The following is an 11,904-nucleotide window of genomic DNA, read 5'->3' as shown; positions in this document are numbered from 1 at the left end:
GCTTTCTCAAATTGACATTCCACCCTATTGAAATTTGGTTACAAATTTAGATATATTAATAGACATAAAGTTCTTAGAATACTGCAAATAGTACATTTTCCACAAATACTGACTGATATCAGTGTTGTTATTTAGAGGACAAATTGAGTCTCTCTGCCTGGAACACATAACTAACGAGGATCTAGATGTAGCTCTTTGATTTCTTGTCTGGACAACTTAAAGGGATCCATACTGAGCTTCCAGTAGGGCACAAACTCTGCCGCTTTGGGAAGGAATCAGTACAGTAATATGTGCTATAGGTGCACAGAATGAGTGAGTGAGTAAGCGGCATTGATGACATCACTCGTGAGAAAATATTGTCCATGTGTTGATTTCTCTGAAAAACAACTTCAACTCCAGATGCTCTGGTTAAAAATTAGACCCATGTCTGAAATAGGAGAATCAACAGAGAAAGTCAATTAGTTGCCAAGGCTGGCAGGGGAGGGGAAGATGGCCAGCCAATAATAGCAAGTGATTGCTATTTGGTACAAGGATCCTTTTAGGGGTGAGAAAAATGTTATAAAATTAGATGATGGTAATAAATGCACAACTCTGTAAATAAACTAAAACTCATTGAATTGCATACTTTAAATGGGTGTACTTCAAGATAGGTACATTATAAATCAATAGTGTTGCTTTATAAATAGAAGACTAAATTTAAAACATTGGGCATCTAGCAAACATGGTTTTGAAGGAGTGAATGAATGAACGAATTTGAGAAATAACTAAAACTAAGAAGCATTATGTTCTCTCCAAGGGATAGGCGGACCTATCTACTATTTTCCTTCTGGCTCTTTGAAGGCCACTTAAAAAAAATACTGACTTAGTTCTAGGCTTATTTTTAGTAATTGTATAAGGTGAACATTTTGATAGGCTAATTATACTTGACTGTCATCTAGTGGTAAAAAAAGTAACTGCTTTATTTTCAGTACATGTAACCACACTGGAATGACAATCTCATGGACTAGTGCTGCATTACAGATTTCAAAACTCTTCACGTGGTTTACCTTACTCAGCTCTCACAAAACTGCTTTGAGAACCATATACTTATTACACGCATAGTGGATGATGAGGTTTTTTGGGGGGGTGATAGTGAGATTTGTGGGGTCTGGAGTCAACGACCAAGAAAGAATTCTTGAAGATGTCTTTGGTGCAAAAAGGTGATTTTATTAAGGCACTGGAACAGGACCCGTGGGCAGGAAGAGCTGCCCCAGGACCATGAGGAGAGACTGATTGTATACTGTGGGGTTGGGAGTGAGGTGAAGTCCAGGGGAAGTTTCCAGTGAGATTTTCATATGCTAAAGAAAACTCCTGGGATACCGGAGGCTGAGATATTATCAAGCTAAGGTGGTTTTTCCCTCTACAAAGCATTAACATTAAGAGTTAAGGAGTTCCTGGAGAAACATTTTACTCTGCCAGGCTCAAGTATCTGTACCTGGGCTGCAGGTTATAAGGAAATTTAGTTCTATCTGCCATTTCCTTCTGCTTTTGTTTCCCATATCACTATGGAAGGGTGATGGAGACTTAGGTCCTGCAGGACTATGATCTCTATCAGTTAGCCATGGGTTCATTTCCTTTCCTTGTTTTTGGGCAGCCAGGAATCCCTGAGGAATATCACACATATCCCACTTGGTGGGGAGGGGGAAGGAGGCGGGGTTTGCGGCCTGTCAGCTTGCCTTATGCTCCCTCATCAGTGGAAAATAGTAATATATCATATATGTAATATTTACCCGTTGATTTGTCTCGCTAGTATCTGGCTATCTCACAGTATTACCTTTTTTTTTTTTTTTTGGTTGAGTATGGTAATCACAGAAAGCTGACTTTCTAGTCAAAGGAGTCAGCTTGGGACACCTAAATGCCCTGATCTATTTGCCTCAGATGACTGGCAAGAGTTGTGGTTCGTAGGTTGGCCATGTGACCCAAACTGCCCTGGTCAGCAGCTCTGCTGAGATATTCAAACATATATAATTAACAGAAGGCCCTTGCCCACTTAAATCATAAGCTGTTTATATGTCAATCCAGAGCTGTCCATGGACATGCATCCTTCTAGATGGTAAAGCTAATATTAGACAATATAACCATCCTGCAGAGAAAATCAGAGAAAAGACACAGCCAGTACAAACATTCCTGGAATCCAATTTTAGGATCCTAGAGCTTCTCCTGAGACCAACACTGTGCTTATCATTCCTGCTGTGTGGTACCTGGCCAATAAATTGGGTTTCTCTGGGCTTGCGATCAAAATATTCCTTCAGATGCAATGATTAAACGGAACAATGGCTTGACTACATTGGCGAACTAATGAGTGAAGTTTGAAGCGGAGATGTGCACACAGCTCTTCTGGTGACAAATCTTGTGCTATTTCCACCAACCACACTCTCCTAGAAGTATACTTTCATTATTATCATTACCATTAGGCTTTCTAACATAAATTCCAGGAACATTCCATGGAGAAGTGATATCTACCTGCAAAAACATAATTTTTATCTTGGCATTGATACTCTCCTCAACAAACAGTGCTATTTGAGATTTATTCTCAAACACAGAGGATTTTCTGCTCTTCCTCCATATCCATAAATCATTCTTTATGACCCCAAACAGAGATCATGTAAAGTAACCTTGCACAACCTAGGTGAGGTAAGGCTAACAGGCCCCTACCACCATGCCAAGAGAAGAGAGATGTCTCAAATAGCCACCGAGGTCACTTGTTCCAAAATGCACATCCGGGGGCTCCTGGGTGGCTCAGGCAATTAAGGGTCAGACCCTTGATTTTGGCTCAGGTCATGATCTCATAGTTGGTGAGATCAAGCCCAGCATTGAGCTCTGTGCTGAGGGTATGGAGCCTGCTTGGGATTCTATCTCTCTCTCTCTGTCCCTCCCCAACTCACATGCAGGTGAACCCATGCACTCTCTCCCTCTCTCTTTCAAAATAAGTAAATCAACACTACAAAAAATGTATATCCAGTGAGGTCCTAAACCCTCACTCCCAGACACGTGGAAAACTGAACAACCATTCTGGATAAATGTGCCATTTGCCTGCTTCTTCTATCTTTACTACGGCTTTTCTAATTACTATTCTATTTTCCCAAAATAACAGGCACTTTAAAGGTAGCCTATACCCTATCATTTCTAGACTTTCTACGCAATCTTCTTTCTGCCGATTATATAAACCTCAGATTCTGTTACTATGCATCCAAGCCATCTAGCAATAATTCAGCTATCCTCCAAAGTGGTTTTGAAGTCAAGTTTCAAGTTCAGCATCATGACTTGTGTGGTTATTTGGTACATGTCTGTTACAATGTTTACATGTTCACTTTCATGAAAAGTTCCCCGGAAAGAATTTTGACACTCTCATCTTTGACATGTAAACTGTTTTGCAACTGGCATATCACCTTGACAATATAATGAAGTAAAACTCCAGCTTACAAACAGAAAAAAAATAAGATGGCTTCTTCCCCAAGCTAGTGTTCAAATTTTACTAAATAAATCCTGACTCGCTAGACTTTCATCATTTATATTTAATTGTGTTAATGAATTTCAGTTATATTAAACCAATATGTCATGATTATATCAATAATTGATTTATTTGTCTGTCCTTTGGCCAACAGCATGCTCTCTAAATTAGTTGTGCCGTAAGTTATGAAACCGAGAAGCAGATGTCTTCCAATGTCGTTTTTTCTCTTCGACATTTTTTTTGGCTATTCTGGATCGTTTTCATTTCCATATGAATTTTAACCAGCTTTTCAATTTCTTCACAGAAGTTAGAAGGAGGTTTGGTAGAGATCATGTTGAATCTATAGACCAACTGGGGGAATATTGCCGTGTTAACAAAATTAAGTTAATAATATTGATAATTAATAATGATTAATGGAATTCATTTCAGTGACATATTATGTAGTCCTAAAACCTGTAATCAGAAATGATGTTTTACTAGTAATTCACTGAAAGATGCAGAGTCCTCTGCTGTAGTAACATATTGGGGCTTACCAAGACAGAAATAAGCTTTAGTCAGTTTGCATTAAACTTTAGCTGATAGAAAAGAAAAACAAAACTAAACTAAAAAAAAATAAATAAATAAGAGTAGCTTTAAAAAATGGCGTTCTTCTCCCCGCAAAAAAAAAAAAAAAAAAAAACCTGGGAAAAACACTGCTTATGCTGGTTCAGCCCTTCATCTATACTATCAGAAACCAAGATTTCTTTCTTTATGCCCCACTGTCTTTAGGGTGTAGGCTTGAATCCCATGCTCATTCTCTAAAGATTGTCAGATGAAAGGAAAAAGGAAAAAAAACATAAAGGACAAAAAAGGTAAATGGTGTTTACTTTTTATTCATGAAAGAAACCCTCCCCCCAAGATAGGTGCCTACATGTCATTGTCCAAAACCAAGTCATGTAGCCACTTCTGGCTTTCAAGGAGACTCGTGACACCAGTTTCTAGATTTCATAACTTCAATAATAGAAGTGGAGGATGGAGAAGAAGCTTGTAATTGAAGTTGATTCAGCCAATCCAAACGGTCTGCCAAACTTACTCTTCAACATGGTAGAAAGAACAGAAGTGTTTGTCTCCCCTTTTCCTGAGATTCTGGTTAAAAAAAAAAAAAAGTTAAAACAAAAACTGTAAGGAAACACATATGTCAGTAATACAGCTGGAAGAAGGGGGAAGAGGAGAAAGATCCTAGAGTGCATCCGGAGGGATCGATGGACCACAGGAAGCAGAGAAGACTGGACTGAGTCAGAAACCAGAGTAATAAGAACAGCACAATGCATAGAAAAAGGCTGCCGTGGTGAGAAGAGCCTTTCTTCACAAGGAGCTCACAAGCCTTGGAGTCCCTTCAAGTCACGCAAAGCAAATACAAAGAATTGGAGCTGGCGACAGGGTAGGTAAAGGGATTATCATTGAAAGAACTACCTGCCGTGTTCAGCCTTGTTTCTGTGGGTACAATATGGTGGCTGCAGACTTGTCCTCAGACAAAAGCACTGAAAATGCTCTTTCAGCTTTGACTTGTGGGAGGGTGAGGCGTCTTTAGAGTAGGCCTGGGAGTAGGAACCAAAAAGAGGTCATAGATGGGGATGCCTGGGTGGCTCAGTTGGTGGTTGAGCACCCACCTCTTTGATTTTGGCTCAGGTCGTGATCTCACGGTTTGTGCGTTCAAGCCCTGCATCAGGCTCCACCCTGACAATGCAGAGCCTGCTTGGCATTCTCTGTCTGTCTCTCTCTCTCTCTCTCTCTCTCTCTGTCTCTCTCTCTCGCTTTCCACTCTGTCCCTCCTCTGCTTGTGTTCTCTCTCTCTCAAAATAAATAAATAAACATTAAAAAAAGTCATAGATAAAAAAAAAATTCTGAAAATCAGTACAGAGAAGGAAAACAGGAAGACAACCCTGGCTATTAATGACATACATTAAAATTCTCCACAATGAATGCAAAGTTTTTGCAATTGCGCATTTCCCCAGATCCCTCCCCTGCACCCAGACATCACCAGGGGAAAGCCGACTGTCCAGATCTTCCACCCAGGGGCAGCAGGCTCAGCGGGGGGCTCTCTTCCAGAGCTGAATGACAGGATTAGCATTCTGCAAGACAGAACCAAAGAAATCCCCCAGGACACAGAGAAGAAGATGAAGAACAAATGAGAGGAAAGTTAAGAATGGCAGAGACCAGATGGAGCAGATCCAGCATCCAAGTAACCAAGGTCCTAGGAAAAGAAGGAAAAAAAGAAAGATTAAACGGGGATCTGGCAATGTGGGGAGAGGAGTAATGATTTGACTCAATCAATAATTTGTTAAAGAAGAACCTCTATAAACTGAAAAACAGAACAAGTTTTAGGATTAAAGGGGCCCTTTGGGCAGCAATGAAGAGAAAACATCGAAGGGACCCTTACAGAAACACATTTCTGTAGCTTCTGAACTCAAAAAGAGTAGGGTGAAAAAAAATCGGAACAGCATCACATTTCTCAATTGAAAATCTAGCTGTCAAAATGTTATTAGCTTTTTTTTTTAAGTGTTTAATTCTGAGGGAAAAAATGAGTTAGGTTTGCTATCCGTCCAAATTATCAATGAAGTATGAAAACGGCGGTATCACAGAACATGTTAGGTCTCAAAAATGCTGCCAGCAACAAAGCTTACATAGAAAAATAAGTATCTAGGATCCACTGCAGAAAAATAAAACATGAGAGAGAAGAAGTAAAATTTAAGAAATGAGAGAGTCCATAAATAGTGAAATCGATTGTGAAATCTTAAAATGTATTTACAGTATAAAAGTGAAGATTACTGAAATTGTTCAGAAAGAATTGCTTTCTGATGCAAAAAAATTGTCTGCGAGTAGAATTTCACAGTATTAAAACAACAAACAGGTTTTAAAAAATAAAACAATAAATGGTTAATGAAAATTGGGGTGAGACAGTATTCAAATATCCTGTTTTCTTCGAGGTAGGAAGTCTATGCATACTCATTATTTTATTATGATTCTTAAACAAATGTGAAAACACACATTAGGTATGATCAAGTACATATAACCGCTAGAGGAAAATAAAGAAACAAAATGTCTTTTATGTTGTACCTGACAGTTATATATTGTTAACTTTATGTTCCCAGCACTGTTCATTTACTACTCACAGTATTGCCGTGAACTATTTTCTATTAATATCCCATTTCATAGATGGTTGACAAATCACGATAAATAAAAAAGTAGAACTAAATTGACAGGGAAGAAGTACAAACCTATGAGAAATCCAAATACTTGGAAAGAGTTATATTCCTACCTTAAGGAAGAGATTCTCAGATTGAGTAAAATACATCCAGCCACATTCTATCTGTAGGATAAAACATTTAAATAATGATACTGGAATATTGAAAATTGACATAAGGAGATTTTACTTAGTGGAGGCTGATATCACCAGCCTTTAATATGTCACCAAAGGATAAAAGTATACATGCAGCACTAATTTTTAGTTATTACATTGACTTTTCTCGTATTGGAACTATGATGTTAATGTTAACAGTGTAAACATAACCATCCACTTCGCCAAGACCCTCTGGCAACTGTGCACATTGAATATTAGGTACTTTTATTCACTCTGCCTGGGGAAGGGCTATTCTGCTTCTATTATTTGGAGCCACGCATACGGAACCTGGACCAGGATAATCTAATAAAAGAGATACTGCTACTAGAGACATCTCTTTGTGAAGACCTGCTTTCTCCAAGTCTGTGCTCCCAGACTCGTGTGGTTCATAGCAGAAAATAGGATGTTCAGTGAAGCTGCACTTGAAAAGGCCAGTGCTATTTTTCTTTGTATTTTAGCTTGCTCTGTAAGCGACCTAAATCACATATTCTCCAAGGTACAAAGGGGCTTAATTTACAAAATCTTCTAAGTAACTGATTGCTTTTATAGTATGGGTTCCTGAGCTGGATGATCAACCACAAACACACTTGCAGAAAAGAAAAGGAAAGAAAAAAGAAAAGAAAAGAAAGGAAGAGAAAAGAAAAGAAGAAAAGAAAAGATTAGTTTCTCTATTTTCTGGAAAATATAAAGAGATAAAGAAGTTCATAGGAAATAAGGAATTTCATGATATTAGGGAACCATCAAATCATTATTTTTGTGAAATTCTATTTAATAAGCACGTACTGCTGTCAGTCTATGACATGTCAAGCTTATTTTCTCCATAGAGAGTTTTCTCTGACTTGTCAAATGTCTTTTGGAATAAAGAGGTTAACGAGGTATATCTGGACCTGCCATTAATGCTTTTTGCATTCTCTTGATTATATTCAAGAAGAAGAGATTATATCGCTCCTGAATGGGGGGAAAAAAAAGGTCCAGCAGACTGCTGTGTGAACATGTATCATTTGAAACAAGAAGTCAATTCTTATGAAAAGAAAAATACCTCTTTAATGTAAAGATTTGCTCTTAATGGGAAAAATCTCTCTGTTTAATAAAAAAAAAGAATGGGACCATCATTATTTTAGATCTAAGATACACTAAGATATGCTAATTTTCACTCAAAGACTCTCTTACACCCTTTGGCAACATATATTCTACTCACCCTCCCCACACACGCATGTGTGCGCGCACACACACACACACACACACACACCTCCCAAGAGTTTTTCTCTCCTACTCTTTGCCTCAGCTTCAACAATACACCCAAGGCCCCAAGCATCTATCTACCTTCTGAACTGTATACCTGACTTGTGACCTGACTCTAGGCTGTTCTCCATTCGTCCATGGTTCTAGTCAGGAAGCAGCTTTTGCTGTATCCTTACAGAACCCTGATGCTGACCTGAAATTATGTTTGCAGTCTTGCTCCTTGCAGGTTGCCTTTCAACAACATTAGGGGTGCATACTCCTGAGTCCTGTCTACCATTTTTCATCTTCCCCTTACCCCTGGCCCATCATAGGGGTTTAAACACAAGTTATAACAGTGCCCACGTGAGTTTGGTCAGCCGTAACCATTTTCTACGTTTGAGTCTCTACGTTGCTTCTGAATTCCAAATCATCCTTTAAAGTTGATCTTAAACTATATTTTTTGCTCAAGTGTAACTCCCTTTTGACCAAGCTTTCTGACATAATTCGTCATTGTTTTATGCCAGTCTTTATCCTTTTTAGTTAAAACTCCAATCTTTGCAAGGCCATAAATATTTAGAACACTATTAAGCAGAATACTTAATAAGCTTTATTGAATAAAATGTATCACCATAAATGTGAGTCATGGTAAGTGTACAATCAATGATTTTTAGTAAACTTGTAGGGCTGTGGCCCTATGACTACAATCTGATTTTAGAACATGTTCATCACCCAAAAAAATCCCAGGAGTCCAGTGCTTTATTGTCAAGTCAGTACCCACAAGCATCCCCAGCCTCAGAAAACTATCATCTCTAAAAAGTGCCTTTTTCTGGATATTTCATGAAATTATACACTATGTGGTCTTTGTATATGGCTTTGTTTCGCTTAGAGTAATGTTTTTGAGGTTCAGCTATGTTGTAGCATGATTCAATAGTTTTATTCCTTCTCATTACTGAGTCATATTACTTTTAATGGAAATTTTATATGTCAAACATATATAAAGTATTATATAAATATGTATCATATATATATATATATATATATATATACACAAATATATACATACATACACTCACTACCTTTGCTTACCTATACACCAGTTGATGGATACTTGGATTTTTCCCATTTTGACACTATTGTATATAATGCTTCTGTGAACATTTGCCGTATGGACACAAGTGGACATATATTTGCATTTCTCTTAGGTAGATTCCTACCTAAGGTGGAATTGCTGAGTTTTATGATAAGTTTAAGTTTAATCTTTTAAGAAATTGTCAGACTGTTTACCAAAGTGGTTGTATCATTGTCTAATATATGAGGGATTCCATTTTTCCAAATCTACAAAAAACACTTGGTTTTGTCTGTTTTTCTCATATTATAGCAATTTGAATGGCTCTGTATGGTATCTCATTGCATTTTTCATTCGCCCTTATCTAATAATGTATGATGTTGAGCACATCTTAATTCATATATCTCTTTAATGAAATGTCTATTTAAGTGCTTTGTTTTGCCCATTTTTTATATACTTATTTTTTTAATGTTTATTTATTTTTGAGAGAGAGAGAGAGCGAGCGAGCAGGAGAAGGGCAGAGAGAGGGAGACACAGAATCCGAAGCAGACTCACAGTTCTGAGCTGTCAGCATAGAGCCCGACGTGGGGCTCAAACTCACAAAACAGTGAGATCGTGACCTGAGCTGAAGTCAGATACTTAACCAATTGAGCCACCCAGGTGTCCCTGTTTTGCCCATTTTTTAACTAAGATGTTCATCTTGATATTATTCAGTCATAAAATTCCTTACATATTCTAGCTGCAAGTCCTTAATCAGATATATGGTTTGCAAATAGCTTCTCTTAGTCTATGAGTAGTATGTTAATCTTCTTATCAGTGTCTTTTGAAGCACAAAATTTTAAATTTTGGTGAAGTCCAGTTTACCAGTTTTCCTTGTCTAACTCATACTTTGGCAGCACACCTAAAAACCCTTCACCAAATCTGCACATTTTCAATTAGGCATATCAGTTTCAAGGGCATACGTATGGGTTCTTCTGCATCAATGAAAAAGTGAAAGAAAGAAGGAAGGAAGAAAGAGAGAGGAAAGAACGGAGGGAGGGAAAAGAAGGAAGGATGGAAGGAAGGAAGGAAGGAAGGAAGAGAAAGAAAGAAAAAAGAAAAGAAAAGAAAAGAAAGAAAAAGAAAGAAAAGGACAGAAGGAAGGAAGGAGAGAGGAAGGAAGAAGGAAAGGAAGGAAGGAAGAAAGAGGAAAGAAAGGAGGGGAGGAAAAAGAAGGAAGGAAGGAAAGGAGGAAGGAAGGGGGGAAGGAGGGAAGAAGGGAAGGAGGAATAGAGGGAGGGAGAGAGGAAGAACCGAAATCTATTACATTAAAATTTCAAAGAAGCCATGTCTATTATATTAAAATTTCAGTTAGAATTTTATATTTTATACTGTTAGACAAACATGTTTAAAAATCTCTTTTAGGAGGGGTAAGAATGAAAACAAGGTTGAGAAAACACCAGTTTAACCCAAGGATTTGTCCTGTGACTTCTAGAAATTTAACAGCTTTAGCTCTTAAATTTAAGACTAAGATCCATTTGAGTTAATTTTGTGTATGTTGTGAGATCAGGGTTTATTTGTCTGCACACAGCTATCTAATTATTAGCCCTGCACTACCTGAAAAAACTGTATATCCCCCCCCCCCGCCCTACCATTGAAGTGTCTTGGCACCTGATTGAATGCCAGTTAATCATAAATGTAAGGGCTTATTTTTGTACTCTGGTTCCATTGATCTCTATGCCTATCTTTAGTCAGTACCACATTGTCTTGATTACTGTAAGTTTTGAAATTGCATATTCTCCTTTGACAAACTTAGTTTGACAATCTACATTCTTGGTATGTCTGTGTCAATTTTAGTTTCAGTTTGTCAGTTTCTGTACAAAGGTCTACTGGGATTTTGATAGAGATTATGTTGAATTTCTAAATCAATTTGGGGAGAATTAACATCTTAACCATGTTAAGACTTCCAGTCCACAAACATGGAATATCTCTCCATTTATTTAGATCTTCTTCAATTTCTCTCAGAAATATTTGGCAGTTTTTAAGGTACAAATCAATATGTGTCCTGTTAAACTTATTCCCAGCTCTTGTAATCTTTTCGATGCTGTTTTTTTTTTTTATTTAAAAAAAATTTTTTTTTCAACGTTTATTTATTTTTGGGACAGAGAGAGACAGAGCATGAACGGGGGAGGGGCAGAGAGAGAGGGAGACACAGAATCGGAAACAGGCTCCAGGCTCTGAGCCATCAGCCCAGAGCCCGACGCGGGGCTCGAACTCACGGACCGCGAGATCGTGACCTGGCTGAAGTCGGACGCTTAACCGACTGCGCCACCCAGGCGCCCCTCGATGCTGTTTTAAATAGAATAGCTTTCTTAATTTGACTGTTGGATTGTTCATTGCTAGTAAATAGAAGCCAAATGAGTTTTAAAATAAACTTCTAACTTTGGGATACTTTTATATTTATATAACAGTAGCAAAGATAATAGAAAGAAAAAGCTCCTGTGTACTCCAAACCCATTTCCTTATTATTTTCAGTTTACATTAGTATGGTACATTTGTCACAACTAATGAACTAATATTCACACATTATTATTAACTAAAGTCTATACTTCATTCAGATTTCCTTAGGTTTTTTGCTTGTTTGCTTTGTTTTGTTTTGTTTTGTTTTACCTATGTATCTTGTTTAATTGCAGGATCCCAACTGGAATTCTACATTATAATTAATCCTCCTATCTCCTTAGGTTCCCATTGGCCATGGCAGTTTCTTAG

This window comes from Leopardus geoffroyi, chromosome B4 (genome assembly GCF_018350155.1).
Source record: "Leopardus geoffroyi isolate Oge1 chromosome B4, O.geoffroyi_Oge1_pat1.0, whole genome shotgun sequence".
Taxonomy (NCBI): domain Eukaryota; kingdom Metazoa; phylum Chordata; class Mammalia; order Carnivora; family Felidae; genus Leopardus; species Leopardus geoffroyi.
The sequence above is the reverse complement of the archived record's forward strand: the minus strand, read 5'-3'. Positions refer to the sequence as shown.